This window comes from Triticum aestivum, chromosome 5A (assembly GCF_018294505.1).
Source record: "Triticum aestivum cultivar Chinese Spring chromosome 5A, IWGSC CS RefSeq v2.1, whole genome shotgun sequence".
NCBI classification, from domain to species: Eukaryota; Viridiplantae; Streptophyta; class Magnoliopsida; order Poales; family Poaceae; genus Triticum; species Triticum aestivum.
In genome coordinates this window covers 222,326,627-222,342,615 of record NC_057806.1, presented here as the reverse complement: position 1 = coordinate 222,342,615, position 15,989 = coordinate 222,326,627, and the positions used below count along the sequence as shown (strand labels likewise).

The 15,989-nt window shown below is 44.1% G+C and overlaps 2 long non-coding RNA genes and 1 pseudogene across 12 annotated transcripts; all 3 read left to right on the top strand.

Moving 5' to 3' along the window:
- The first annotated feature begins 307 nt into the window (after positions 1-307).
- On the top strand, positions 308-1,390 carry LOC123101278 (THO complex subunit 6-like; annotated as a pseudogene).
- A 3,614-nt stretch (positions 1,391-5,004) lies between these two features.
- Positions 5,005-11,724, top strand: LOC123102830 (uncharacterized). Of its 11 annotated transcripts, none has more exons than XR_006449419.1 (5): positions 5,005-5,448; positions 5,603-5,851; positions 6,369-10,132; positions 10,708-10,802; positions 11,297-11,723. It is a non-coding gene; the product is annotated as an uncharacterized lncRNA (long non-coding RNA). The 11 variants fall into 11 exon arrangements; XR_006449418.1 differs by having other exon boundaries at positions 11,251-11,723; XR_006449413.1 differs by having other exon boundaries at positions 6,369-10,802; positions 11,297-11,724.
- Positions 11,725-12,995: 1,271 nt separating this feature from the next.
- On the top strand, positions 12,996-15,121 carry LOC123106780 (uncharacterized). The gene is made up of 3 exons (XR_006451479.1): positions 12,996-13,214; positions 13,313-14,202; positions 14,794-15,121. It is a non-coding gene; the product is annotated as an uncharacterized lncRNA (long non-coding RNA).
- Positions 15,122-15,989: the final 868 nt, after the last annotated feature.

Sequence of the window (15,989 nt, the reverse complement as noted above, 5' to 3'; positions counted from 1 at the left end):
GCATATTTGTTTAAATTTCAATGAACACCATGCTATTTCTCCCATTGCAATGCATGGGCATATGTACTAGTCTATCTCTAATAATAAAGTACGGATTGACTCCGTGGGTTCACCGTCACAATACGCTTCTTCCCGTAAGTTTACACTTTCACTTTGAATTTAAAACATATACGTGAGGTGGTACTAATTCACGGAACCACGTACCACGTCGTGTGCATCGAACGATGCCCGCCCGTGCGCTTCGGCCCAGTAAATCAGGCCCACATATCCCGTTTGAGTGCAGCCAGTAGCAAAGAATCCCGAGGAGATGGCGACGGCGACGACGACGGTGCAGGCGCAGCCAGGACTCGACGCACGCGAGTGGGATGAGGGGGCGTACCGGCAGGGCGCGTACCGGCAGGGCATCCTGCGGGAGCGCGACCTCTCCTGCCACACCCTCTTCCGCGCCGTCTTCTACGACCACCACGACGAACCCGACCCACACATCCTCCTCGCCGCTGCCTCCAGCGACGGTCCTTCTCGCTGTCTTCCTGCATCTCCTCCTCCGCCTCCGCCCACGGCGCCCCCCAGTTTTCGCCTCCCCCTCCCCCTTCTCCCCCACTCCCTACTCTATTCTGTGTGTACAAACACCCCGTTCCCCTTGATTTGATTCAGCCGGCTGCCACTGCGCTGGTCGACCCGTCTGCATCATCCAAGCACATAGTGCCGCCGTCTATGACGCCAAGTTCTACAACGATCTGATTCAGCCGCTACTCTTCAGGTAAAAGCCTCTTCTTTCTGCCAAGGTGTTCTCAATCAAGAAGGAAAATTTACAACGTGGTCTATGATTTGTGACAGCTGCGGGGATGACGGCCACATTTGGGGTTGAAGATGGCATGAGATGTAGAGCTGCTTTCTGCCACTCTCTCTACAAATTAATGTACCAGAGCTCTCATTCGTGGCCCGGTTTGCTAGATTAGCTGGGATTGTGCTTAACCACCTGTTCTTACATAGATGTACTTTCAGTAAGAAGAAAAAGCTATTTTTTTACCATTGCATCCCCCCAGGAGATCATGTTGAACCAATACTTGACTTGGTTAACCCTCAGCATGAGCAGGATTCTATACTAAACAATAATGTAGTATGTTCCTGAGGAATACACCAGTTCTGACAGTTCTTTGTTCCTGAGGAATACACCAGTTCTCTCGCCCTCCATACTTTGATATATGTTTCTGTCAATTTCTAGAGGCCATTGGGGTGCACGGTCTCCAGTATCAGAAAATAATGCCATTGCAATTAGCAAACAAGTCAGTACTTCATATTTGCATACTTTCACACTGTTTGAAGAAAGCAAGCAGCACACCAGCCTCTTATGTGCATTCTGTCCTCATTCTTCTTGTAGAATGCTTGATTCCTTATGCTTCTGTTGGGTATGATTTTCTCCACTATGCTTCTTTCAAACATGATGGATCTCTTTTCGCGGCAGCCGGTGATACACCAGTTCTCTCGTCCTAAAAATAAAGAAGGAAAGAAGGGTTTTTCGGGATTGACAGCAAAGAAAAATAGGAAAGTGGGAACCCTTCCGGTAATAAGAAGGAAAGGAGGGAATTCGGGGATTGAAAGCAAAAAAAAGGAAAAGTGGGAAGCTGTCCCATAATAACAAGGAAAGAGGGATTCCGGGAAAAAAGTGGGAAGCCAGACGTCCCGTAATAAGAAGAAAGTGTCCTAATAAGGAAGAATGGAGAGAACAAAGAAGGAAAGGAGGGATTCCAGAATTGATAATAAAGAAGGAAAGGGAGGGATTTCTGGGATTGACAGACAAACATAGCCTGGTTATCTTTTGTCATTTGTTTTGTCCCGTCATGAGTTGATTGATCTCTAAAAAGATTGTGGGAACAATGTAAACCACCTAGAAATCAATCAAAAGTCTCCCCCCTCAAATTTTTTTCATCCTCTGCCACTAGCTACAATCCCATGAACGAAGTTTTACCCCATCCATAACTCGAGAGAAAATTATGCTAGAATTATTTATTTATTGTTTATAATCACCGGGAAAAATTATGTTAGAAAATACTATGTCTAAGTCATAATAAAGAAATTGTTTATTTATTGTTCATGTACAATAAATTTTTGAGAATTATAATGGAAAAGATAGTACCGGTTAAAAATAGGTGCTTGATTGTTGGGCATGAATAGTGCTATGCTACAGTCCCTAAACCTAGCCAACATTGGTTCATGAAAATTCGTGTTACCTCCGTAGTGGAGCAAAAAACATTGTACTAAAATTGACTTTACTATTTACGGTATAATGCGATATGTTTTGGGCATCACTAAGAAACTCCAACAAAGGCATGAAGAGATACTCAGAACCAGATAGATATTTCTATGATTTAAATTCCACACACCTTTAGTACACTTCTGAAATACGTTCATATTTTTTCTGCAGTACATATTTTCATGGCAGGATGGAGGATTTCAAAGAGTTTGTTCATGTCATCATGCCTGGCGGTGTGTCCTGGAATGAGAGGGGGTCTTGAGCAATTGGGTTAGGAAAGTGTGGTTTTTTTTCACCCGATGCAACGCTTGGGCATTTGTGCTAGTATATTTCTTTCCCTAATAATAAAGCACGGATTGACTCCATGGGTTCACCGTCACAATACGCTTCTTCCCGTGAGTTTACGCTTTCAGTTTGAATTTAAAACATATTCAAGGTGGTACTAAATTTTGATACTATTCATGTGGCCCGCCACGCACAACTTCCGTCCGGAGGGATGAGACTCGAACGAAGCCTACGTGATGGAAAGCCGCACGCAGCTTGGGCTGTGGCCCAACTAATCTAGCCAACATAAAGGGCGTGGCAAAAATATTAGATGCTACTTGGAATTGAACTCACGACCTCATCTTCGCCTAGCTATTGTCGGCACCAACTGAGCTGGTTTGCTAAGATGAAAAGTTTGTTTCATGTATTATTAATCCCACCTCGCGTCCTTAAATCCAATCCTACTAATTTATATAGGCCTTTCAATGTCTTGGTTATCAAGGAGCTGTCTGGGAATCAATAAGCAAAGGCTGAGAAAAGGAAGCAACTCATACATGCATGCACTGTGGGCCTGAAGGAGATTAACAGAAACAAGGAAGTGTAAATTCAGTCTCTGGCAGGCTAGCTTGCAGATATGCAGATGGGGGACATGAAAGGAGCAAAGGAAAGGGAACGGAACGAGCGAAGAAAGGCTGGGACAACGGTGACAGGGGTGAAAGAAGAAAAACGGCAGGGCGTGAGGGCGTGAGGGTCGGACCCGAGGTGCTCGAGCGCTGCCTGCGCTGCTGCTCGGCTCTAGAGAAAGCTAGAGCAAGGAAGAAGCTCGCAGGTTGTTACAATGTTCATTTTGTTTTTAGAGAATAGGGCTTTGAAACGTGGCATCACTACAATGACGAGGCGTACACGCGGCCGGCCGGCCATGACTACAACGAGGCGTATGGGGTCTCTGGCCAGCGGTGGCGGTTTACTCGAGACAATAGAGAAAATAGTTCTTTTCTGTTCAAAGTGGCGGGAGAGAGAAAACATAGAAAAATAAATCTATTGCAAGGAGCTTGAAATTGATGAACAAACGAGATGTGTGCGTGCGGTTCTGGTCTCTCAACGTGCGCGTCTTTTTTAAAGAAAGAGCCTATCCGATGTCTACGTGAAATGCTTGTGTTTGGATCAAGTCCAAATTATGCAAAAAAGGAAAATGGAGTATAACCTTGCAAACCAAACAACCAATCTTCTCTAAAAAATAACATAGCAAAAAATGGCTTGCATTTGAATATTTTTTTAAAAAATCTCTATAAAAAATTCCTATTCAATGCACCACTACTCTTCCATCTGATGGTAGTACGAAGCTGAAGGACGTGTCGTCAAAGTACATGAACGCGGCTTCATAATAAAACATTAATTGTGGATACCAAAAACCTTACCATCATCGACGAGAGGAGGACGTTGCGAATATTAAAAGTGCCAACATGAATAAATGACTCACTAGGAAAGTGCGATGATTTTTTTCCTTAAAGCATGATATGCATTTGTTTTATACCTCGACATGCGATGGGTATTTGATGGACACCTCAATTTTCTTTCTCGTTGCAACGCACGGGCATATGTGCTATCATGAATAAACGAAAATCTATATTTAAAAGAGACCGTAAAATTGGCGTTGATCCTTGGTGGCTAATGGTGTACAAATAAAGGGGGACTTGAATTGGGTTGAAGTTGGATTAAATCCGTCATGCAGCGGTGGTGGGCTAGCAAAAGCAAAATTCATAACAATGTAGAGGAGGTGATGCTTCTAAATTCATAACACTACAGTTCCTAGACTTATTTTAGCAATTTTTGATCATTAGTGGTACCCGGGCCATCAAGGACATTAATGTTTGGGCTACATCTTCCAGGTTGCTATCATAGGATTGTGGCGATCTCACCGTGGTTAAATTCTTACTCCAAATAAGGAGTTGTCGACCATTTTCCGAAGACATATGATGTTTATACTGTAAACCGATGAGGCGATGATGCATTGTAGGAGACGAGGAAGCGGCTCACAGCTTCCACAATCGACATGCCCGACTAGCTCATCGCCACACTCATGAAACACATATGCATGGGTGATGGCATGCCAGGGTGTCCACCAAAGCCCATGCCTCTACGAACAAGCCTGGCTTGTTGGACCCACTTGCATTAGTCCGCAACGAACGAGATGGAATCCAGCTCTGGTGTTTGTTTTATGGTAAAGCACATGCGTTCCGCCAAAGAAAAAAATCCAATTAATTTCGGTGATAAACACTATCTTTTTTCTCCCGTTGCAACACACGGACATTTTTGCTAGTATATTCTCTCCCTAATAATAATAAAGCACGGATTGGATCTCCGGGTTCACCGTCGCGGAACTTTTGCGAAAAAGCCCCTACTATTTTCTGTATTCAACCCGCAGTCTTCGTCATAAGTTAGCCCGAACCGGTATGAGAGAAAAGAAAAAAAATCAGCCCAGCGACTCGCACACCCTGCCTCCTCCATCCCATCTCGGGCTCCAGTCCGCCGCCACCTCCCGCGTCGCCCCGCCTCACCGCGCGCCGCGCGCCGCCCGCCGCCGCCGCCTCCTCCTCCAGCCCGCCGCCACGTCCTGCCCCGCCCCGCCTCAACGTCGGCCACCCGCCCCCGACGCCCCCGCGGGCCGCACGCCCCCGACGCCGCCGTGGGCCACCTGCCCCCAACGCCGCCGCGTGCCGGCCGCCGCACTCGCTAAGGACCTAGAAGCCTGCTGCCCCGCTCGGCGCACCCACTTCGCTCGAGGTTGGGCGAGCGCGGAAGCAGAGTTCGGGACGGCCGATCGGAATTCATCGATCGGTTCTCTCTTTCTCTCCTCTCCCTTGGATTCCTGGATGTGGTGGATCAATCTTGGCTTCGTGGTGGCGGCGGAAGGAGCGCCGTGAGAGCAGGTGGGCTTGCTCGTGGTAATCTCAGTTTTGTTAATAGCAAGTGGGCAATTTAGTGTTCATTGGCAACAAAAAGAAGTGAATAATATTATGCCATACTTCTCCAAGATCGGAACATATACCATCTTTGCTGATCGATTTTATTACTAACTAGCAGATTCCTGCTGGTGCTTGGGACGTTTTCGGCTGGGATTGATTTACCAGCTACGTCCAAGCAGGCCACTGGATTGATTTCACGAGGCTTATTAGCTATGTCCCAATCCAAGCTAGCTGACTTACTAGCTACGTCCCAAGCAGGCCAATCCAATATGTTGATCGATTTGATTGTTCCCGCTGCAAAGTAATATATTTGGAGGTCAGGAGGTGCGTCGTTCACACTAGATCGTACCCAGAGTTCTACAATTAGGTATAATTACAACTAGGAAGCTACCCTTCCTGGATAACTATTTTAGTATCTGTTTTTATTTATACTAATATAAAGGCAGGTTACAATTGTGTGCATAGAAAATTTATCATATTAGTGTCCATCTGAAGAATCACATCATGATAGGAACAAGGACTATGGATGACATGTTGATAGGAATCTGAGATGATATAAAATAGTACTCATCCAACTGCTAACTGAATATTCTGGAAATTAGCTCATAGTGACACATATATTATTACTAGAGCAGTACTGTCCTAGACTTGCATATTCAGAATTAATGCATCTAATGCAGTAGTGCCATTTTGTCGACACACCATATGATATATGAATAAAACCATAAAAGTGTATATGAAACTATATAATCTGGCACTTGGTTTCATGCCTCCAGCAATGTGATGTCCTTTTTATGTTATCATGGCATACATAGATAATTAAATGATGATTCTTTTATAATGTCTCCATCTCTTGAGCTAAGCACATGTTGTCAACATCACAGAACGACATGGAGCTACAGACATGCACTTGGAGCACATGTTGACTTGCAGCTGCGTCTGCAATCTCCCAAACAAATGAGTAGCACCGTGTAGTTGTGGGCTTGCAATAGGTTGGCGGGTAAATGGTCATAGAGAGAATACAACAGGCATGTTGACTGCTCACTGCTGCGAGTATTCCATTCAAGTCGACAACTACATTTGCAAGAGGTGTGTTGTTTACTTGGAGAAATTTTTCAGAAAATCATCAGTTTATTTAGCATTAGTTAAATCAGTTTGTCGAGCTGAGCTTTTGATCTTGGTGGTAGTGAGAATTCTGATGGTAGAAGAATTCTGCTATTGAGATGGTTCTTCTATTTTTTTCTGTACTCCTACTATTCTAATGCAACATTACTTTTTAGTGCTAAAGTACTAGCTTACATCCTTCTACCTTTTTCCCTTGAAAAGCCAGGTAGAAGTTTTGTTTAAACACTTACATATAGAAGACTAAGAATTTCTTTTTGTTCTTCTTGCTGTTGGCTGGTAGCTTTTAGTAGCAATTTGGATAATTCTGTGCATAATATTATGTAAGGTCAGGGATTCTGCTGTGGGTGGATCATGGCTCCCAGAACAATGCACACTATACAGTAGCCTGAGCAAGTTGTGGGTCGTGCCTTCATATTGCTGCTCTTTTTCTATATGGATTAATGCGAAGCACCTCAAATTTCTCTTTGAACAATATATGTCTCTTTTTATTTGATTTGAGTTCCTCGCAGTAGTTGTTTTAGATGATATTGTAGTTTTATGCCACCGTATGATCGATGAATTCGAGGTTTGAGGCCCGTCCGGGGGCTGGAGCAGAAGCTTCAGACGATGGAGTTGAGTGACCCACTCATCGATCCCAGATGTGCTCAAGTGAAGCCAGGGATCTGATCCATCCATCTCAGAGCGGATGAATCAACAGAGGATCCATCTGGTCAAACAAGTGAATTTAGGCTTGATTAATTAGCAGGAGCATACAAGTGTCTTGTGCACATGTAGTTTTGGTGTGTACAGGTTCAGGTAGTCAACTGTTAAGCATGGTAGGATTCGCAAGCTGGTCAGTAGGTGGCGTCATGGTATGATCTAGCAAGACGGCGGAGGGGGCGGCCGGTGGTGACTGGGGAGGATACGAAGGGAGATGGAGAGGTTGAGGGAAATTTATGGGTCTGAACTGGAGCAAAGGGAGATATAGGATGGGTGAGAAAGATGGAGATGTTGATAGATAACACCTGTAGGAAAGAGATGTTGATAGTTTACTTTTCTTTATCTCCAATGCAACTATCAACTGATGTGTTGACTGTATCATCACAGTTCTCATGTAAGCAAAGGACCTTGCTTCTTCCGAAATTAGATTTTGAAATATTTCACTTCTATTGTTTCTTCAGGCATATTGCATTTGATCATGGTTCTCATGTGATCGGCTACCTGCAGATCTACATAATAGGGCGATGATGTGCAATATAGGAGACTTGACCATCCAATGATTTTTTTGCGTTTGGTTTTGCTGCATCGGTCAGTATGTGCATATCCTTGGATGTTGTATTGCTTTTCCTAACTGTGTTTTCTAGATCAGACAATGATTCACAATGTACTAGGAGGTTTGGACAGCAAGTGATTGCTGCGTCACATTTTCTAGGTTGTTAACTCAAGGTAAATACGAGCACATCTTATCCTTACAACGTTTGTCATTTCTTCTCATTGTTTGAACCTATATTTGAGTATAATCAGATTGCATAGTTCTTCTCGATGCCCATCATCATCATCATGGCCTAATCCTCAGGCGCCCCATTGCAGAATTTGATTAGTGTGGCCAAATAGATTGGTTGTCTTGCGGTCCCTTCTAACATTTGGAGTTAAATGTTGGTTGGTTGCTTTCGACTTATCACCATTTGGCCAGTTCTATCTCTTTCGCACCTCTTCCTCTGTGACAAAGGGATGAAGCTATTTGGCTTTGAAATTTGAAATAAAGGCCTGAAGTTGGCAACAACGCTCCAAGGCAAATTTGATACATCAAGATTAACTTTTACATAGCTTTTGTTACTTAAGATATATCATAGAAGCACTTCCGTATCAATTATCAGTGCTTAAAATATATTTTTAGATATCATGGAGCATACGTAATCCTGGCATCAACTTTTGTGTAGCGCTTGATATATGTTTATAATCATTTGCAAGACTGCGTTAAGAAAATGATGTGAAATATTTGGATTGGTGCATGCTGCGAGTGGGCTGGAATGACATGTTTCCTCTCTCTATATATATTGTCATAGTGGTGGACTGTTATAGGTACATGCAGATCTCACACCATTTTTTACATATTTGCATATATCAATGGTCAATACTGTTTTTTCTGTTTTCCTACTGACATTTACATATTACTTTGCCTTTTAAAAGCTACAAACGCTTTTCTCTGTACAGACCATGAAGAGATGCATCTCAGAGGACAAGCAATGCCACGTTTTCATTGTACTGAAAATACTTAGTTTCCTGGTCAATTTTGTTAGTAATCTATATTAACTTTATTTCTTATTGATTTTCTCTGTGCAGACCATAAAGGGATGCCTCCCTGGGCAAGAATGTCACATTTTCATTGTACTAAAAAACATAATTTCCTGGTCATTTTTGTTATTAATCTGTTATATTTATTATTATGAAGTGAAAATATTCTGAGGGTGCTTTCAGGTACATAAAGATATATAATGTATTCAGCTTCTGCTTACACTTTAGTTAGTTCAATGTGTTCATTACCTCATACCACCAGCAGTGCCAGTTTTGCTTACTTCCATTAATAGCCATGTAGGGATTAATCGTGCCCTATTATATCCTGTCCAGTTACATATTTATGCCTTCTCTTTGGAGTTAGATTAATTAGTTATTGTATTATGAGACTGGAGACATGTTATTGGTAATTTGAGCATTTGATTAGTATGTGGAATGCATATTTGTTTTAATTAAAAATACGTCAATTTTTGTATGAAGCACGGATTGGGGCTCCGGGTTCACTGTCGCGGTGTTTTTGCATAAAGATCCCTGTGCTTTTTAGGAATTAACCCGCAGTCACATCCCTAAGTAAAATAACGGTTCCCGTGAAAAAAAAGGGTCGCCCGCATCCTCTCGCACACGCACGCCTACCTGCATCTCCCCAACGGCTTCGCCTCACCGGCGGCAGGCCACCCCGCGCCCAACTAGCCTCGCCTCGCACCGGAGGCGTCCGGAGGCAGGCCAACCCTCCGCCCGACTCGCCTCGCCTCGCACCGGAGGCGGCCGGTGGCAGGTCGGACCGCCCCTCCCCTCGCTGCTGCCGCCATCTACCACCACCATCCTCGCCGCTCCCTCCCTCGCCCAGCCATATCTAGACGCCTAACCGAGAGAGGAGGAGGGGGGTTGACAAGGAGAGAGCAGTCAGCCGGCGGCGGCGGCGCCTCCGAGTACAGGTAGGCGACGGCAGCGACTCGGTAGCAGCGAGCGGCCGATTCATCTCGCCTTCATCTCCTCGCTAGCTCTCTGTCCTTCACAGGTTCTAAGATATGGCCTCTACTCCTCGACAGCCACACCGACGGCCCGTCCAAGAAACCAGCCCTGCTGCTCCCAACCCCCCTGAGTCTCAACCTCGCCGCCTATTCTGGTCGATGTTGTGATTGATAATAACCAGGAAGATTTCACCGCTCAGTTCATCCATTTGAATCCTTCTACTATAATTATGTTCCCTACCCTTTCTTACTTGCAGGAAATTCAAGTGGGTACACATGTGAGTATCTTCTCCTTCCCTCTGTTGTATGCATGTGGTCATTTGTTATCGCTGATTAAGAATCAAGATCCGTTACTTTCTTGAATATTGAAGACTGTCTTAGTTGGTCCAGATTAAACTTGACAAATGCAATTTCCTTTTGGTTCCATCTGACAATTTAGTTGTATTATTGATTTGAGCAGTTTTCAGTAATCTTAAGCCGTCTTCAGATTTTAGCTCACTCAATCATTCTGAATTATTTAACCTCAGTATGAGGTACATGTGTTCCAAAGATTAATCCTGAAAAATTTGTAGTTGATCGGTTGGGTCTGTTTGATTTCTTTAGTAGACTGCAGCGGCAGTCACCATTGTTCATGATCTATCCTAAAGCTAGATTATTTGCACTGCAATATCTTTGTTACTTCAATCAAATAGTTCAACCGTGTCTTATTGATTTGGACGGTTCTTATTTTAGCCTGCTCGGTCTCTGGATTATTTACTGTCAATTTTGATGCATGTCTTTAATAAAATAAGAAACTTATTTTGGTAGCTAAAATAAACACTAAACGCTACTTGCTCATGGCGGCTATGTGTAGAAACACGATCACGGTGGAGATCTCGACGGTCGATGTGAAGCTGGGGCGCAAGAAGGGCACGAATATCACCTTCCTAGAAGAATCTGATTTTTCTGGTACTGTTATGTGTTTCAAAAAGTTATTGGGATGTAATTTTTATATTGACACTATAATCTATGAAGTTATATTTTTCAGACATTTCACTTTTTGCATCAGCCGAGAGGCACAATTTATTTTCAAATAATTTCTGAAGTAAAATTTGTGAATGAACTGCATGATGTTTCATGTGTCTGATTTGTACTTGAAATAAATATTAGATAGCAAGGTCCAGAGGAAATGTGAGAAAGTTGTCCAAAAACTGAAGAAACTTTTTTATTTTTCTTCCCATTACAAGTTTGCAATTTATACTATGCTTTATTTTTACTATAACGTCAAATTTATCATGTTTAAAGATGAATGGTAAATCAAATAAGGAAAGAAATTATGGTGCCTAGAATTTATATCCCTTAGCGCTTAATCAAAATGAGAAAATATTGTTTGATCCTTGTTCAGTCTTATTTACAGCGTAAACTATGTTTACCATTCATTCTGACCAGGAGCATCCAAACAGGGAGATGCTTCACACCCTGCGTCTAGGCATGTACTACAACGCCAACCACATGGCAAAGATTGCTGACAACTGTTAAGAGAAAGCAAACAACTGAGGAGGAACAATCTTGTTTGTGCCTAATGATGGTTGCCTGAACCTGACACCAGATACCATGACAACCTTGAACCTGGACACCAGGGATATCTCCCACGGCGTGCCTCTTTAGACCAAATCCAGCAATCAACACCTCGTCAATTTGCTCCATGAAGTTCAGGAACCATCATTAAGCACAAACAAGATTGTTCCTCCTCGGTTGCTGGCCCTTTAGTCATAAAAAATGATGTGTTGTGCTGGTTAGCAAGTTTTATCTCCCCCGTGGATACAGATTTCAGAATATATTCATTTTTTCAGTACGATAGCTTGCAAGTTGCAACGTACCACAAAGCTAGCTATTAGTTGAGCGTGTTTGATTTCCAACAAAACAATTCATCCAGCTATCCTTTCTATTGATTTTAGTAGAATTCTCGCCGACAGAATTGATCAGGGCCAGTGTGCTCGGACGGCAAGAATGCCTCGATGACCACCATGCCCAAGGCGATGTACTTCTCTGGCGATGCCTGTGGGTGGGTGTGGACTTGCTCCAGTTCGGCTACGCCGTACTGTGTTGGATGACGTGTGTGCGTGGTGTCGCAGTTGAAGATGGACCATTGTTTCGACTCTAGACGACATGGACGGTTGAGCTTGATCACGTTTGTTGTGAATAGGTGGACAAAATGGCCCCCGATGATGAAAAAGAGAAGTGATAGCACAATATAGTGCTAAATGTGTGTAAGGATTTGTTTAATCGTTGCAACGCACAAGTATTTTTTTGCTCAATCCAGGCCGAGCATTGCATCACACAAAGAGGCAGAACCTCGTCCAGGTCGACGCCAAACCAGAGACCCGAACAGACGGCGTCGATCTAGAACGACGAGGCAACATGGCAAGGCGTCGCTGGGGATTTGCCACAGAAGAAATCGGCGATCTATGCCACTGGAGAGCAGCGCGCGATACGCCGGCCGGCTGCAACATTTACTAGGGATAGTGAAATGGGGAACGTGCATAGAGATAGTGCGTGCAGTTCGTCTAGCAGCGATGGTGTCTTCTTGTTTGTGTAGGCCAAGTCCTTATGTTTGGGCCAAGCCCAAATAGTGCAAAGAAAAATTGAAAATAAAATTTATTTTTTCAAAAAACAAAACATTCTAAAATATATATTTTTGAGAGAAATGTTCTTACCCCTCAAAAAACAAAACATTCCTATTCCTGAAGAACGTTCTTTTAAGCAAAACATCTATTAAAAATGTTCTTTTTCAGAGAAATGTTTCAGTTTCATAAAAAAACATTAATTGTTCTTGAGAAAGTGTTCCAATTTTTATTTAAGTGTCAACTTTTATTAAAAATTAGGAAATTTTCACATTCAACTTTTCATCGACATTTATTAAAATTGGATATAAAAAATGATGCACAATGACACATGAAGTAGGTGGTGCTCCTTTTTTCGCCCGGTGCAACGCACGGGCTCTTTTGCTAGTAATTAATAAATAAAGCATGGGTTGAGTCTATCGGGTTCACCGTCATGGCGTTTTTGCAAAATAGCCCTTGTGATTTAGGGTATTCAACCCGTCGTCCGTATATAAGTCAACCGAACCGGTATATGGACGAGGTAAAAAAATCACCCTACCTCCCGATCCCATCTCAACCTCCAGCTTCCAGCGCGTCGCCACCCTCCCCCCGTCGCATGCGTCGCCACCGACGCCGCGGCCGTTGGCAGCTCCCCCGCTCATGCTACTATGGTGCCGCAAAGACAAACCAGAATGCCTACGACCCCGACTCCCTCCCGCGCCGTCGCCGCCCTTTGCGGCACCACCCCGGCAGCCCCTACCACCGACGACCACCACAGGTGCGCCTTCCTCTCTCAAGACTCCAGCTCCCCAGCGCCTCCCCTCCTTTCCCCCGAGTCCATGACCACCAGTTTGGTCGAATTCCCCGTCGCCGCAGGTCATGGTCGACCGCGCCGCCGCCCATGGTCGATCCAAACGCCGCGGTGGATAACGGGCTGCTGTGCTGATGCACCGGGGTGTAGCGCAGCTCGGCGGCCTGGCTGTTTTGGTGGTGTTGGTCGCGGAGGACGGGGAACCAGTGGCAGGGAAGCCCAGCCTCTGCATGCAATGTCGACCTTAATTATAGATGTTTCTGTGTTTGTTTTGGATGAAGTGGACTGCTTGCTAGAGAGAGGATTCAGAGATTAGGCCATGCATATCTTTGGCACGCTCTCATGTCCACAGGTCATGATGTTTTCAGCAACAGTACATTCATAAATTGTCAAACTCTGTCTTACACCATGATTGATACATGGAGTATTTCTTGTGGGAACCTAGGTAAACCAAACAAATCAATTAGAGAAGTGGTAATTTGGGTGGAGTCTAAGCAGAAGCAGAAGATTTTTGAGATAATGAAGAGTAAGCAGTACTTCAAACCTCCTGCTGTTGTATTTGTGAGTTCTAGAGTTGGTGATCTCTTGTCTGAAGCAATTACTGCTGCTACTGGGTTGGAGTAAGTTCCATTCAGGATGAGAAAGCAATGAAAAAGATAAGAGAAAGATTGAGACGGTTTCTCACTGGAGAAGTATCTGTTGTTGTTTGTACACGGGTCTTGGGATGTGGAATGGATCTTCTGAAACTACATCAAGTTTTTGCTTGACATGTCAAATTCCATTGATGAATATATTCACCAGTGACACATTCAAGCAGTTGAGTTACATTCATAAAGGTGCTACTGCCAAGCCTGGATTCGATTGGAGAATCCTCCAGTAGGAGCAGCGTCTGCCCACAACTGTTGTGGATCGGGAATGCAAGCCGGGTCGCCTCCACGTGGGCTATTGTTGCAAGGTCACGGTGCTGCACCTCAGCTAATTCAGTAGGGGTAGTTTATTCCCTGTCCAAGTGTTTATTATTGATCATTGTCACTTCATCTGTTTATTCTCATCTAGCTCATATATTTGGTGACTTTTTCAACGTTTGGCTAATTCCTTTTTATCTTTTGGAGCTTTGTGGTGAAGGCGAGATGAATTTAGAAGAGTTCAATTTAGAGTCAGTGCAGTGTGTTGCCCGGAAAGAAAATAGATTGGTGCAGTGTCTCTCGCCTATTGGACTCAGTCTATTACGCTTACTAAATATATACATCTATGATGCAGAGAATGGCCACATGGATGATTAGCATCTCTTCGCAAATGCATGTTAATTCAGTGAAAAAGTACTACTGTAACTATGACTATGAGCGTAGATGTCCACTCTTGATTTTTCACTTTAGATGTGATCATTAGTGTTGCTTCACACCTTCTTGACATAACATAATGTGTGTGTTACTAATCTGAAAGTCGAACCTAAGCACTGTTAAGTGGACTTCATGGACTTATGATATAATTGTTGATTATCTCTCTTCCATCACAAAATCTAACTTACTATGTTTTTTTATCACAGAATGATTGTTCAGCCACTGTCAGACTTTTGTGGTGTGCCCTGGCTGACAAACTGTGCTTTGCCAGCCTACTGGAGGGAAGGCAAGGTTCACCAAGGGATGATCCTTTCACCGGAAGGGTGATTAATTGTTGGGGAACATAATATTTCAAAATTTTCCTATGATCACGCAAGATCTATCTAGAAGAAGCATAGCAGCGAGCGGGGAGAGTGTGTCCATGTACCCTCGTAGACTGAAAGCGGATAGTACGGTTGATGTAGTCGAACGTCTTCGTTATCCAACCGATCCAAGTACCGAATGTATGGCACCTCCGCAAACAGCACACGTTCATCTCGATGACGTCCCTCGAACTCTTCATCCAGTTGAGGCCGAGTGAGAGCTCCGTCAGCACGACGGTGTGGTGACGGTGATGATGAAGTTACTGATGCAGGGCTTCACATAAGCACTGCAACGATATGATCGAGGTGTGTAACTGTGGAGGGGGGTGTCGTGGTTCTAACTCTGACAGTGATGTAGGGGGGTGTGTATGGAGAGGCTAGATCTCAGCTATTGGGAAGTTGTAAACACACGAGGATTACGAGTTCAGGCCCTTCTCGGAGGAAGTAACAGCCCTACGTCTCGGTGCCCGGAGGCGGTCGATTGGATTATGTGTGTATGAATAACAGGGGTGCGAACCCTTCATACTGAGGAGGGGGTGACTTATATAGAGTTCGCCGGTCCTCTCCTGCCCTCAGTAATGCAGAGTTTAAGGTACATTTAAGGTTGGGCGTTACTGGTAACGCCCCTGATAAAGTGCCATAATGACCATAAAGACTACTTAATAGCCGATCGTTTGCCTGCAGAGTGACTTTAAGCCTCCTGGCAGTCGAGTGGTTGGCTTCATGGTCGAGTGATAGCTTCTTGGTCGAGTGTCTTGAACCCGTCGAGTGGGATACCTTCAAGTCGATTGACAGGTGACTTCTTCTAGGGATGTCCTTGGGTAGGGCTTTTTTGGACAGGTCCGTGCCCCTACCCTAGGTACATAGCTTCATCATTAGCCCCCGAATGGATTGAGGTTAGAGTGGGAAAAGAGTTGGGGATCTTTCCGACTGGTTCTTCGGGCTACATGAGTGCCTTGTTTTGGATCAATCGTCACGGATGACGTCATCAACCTCTTTCAGTCGCTTTGATCCATTCCAGGCCTTTCGTCGAGTGAATT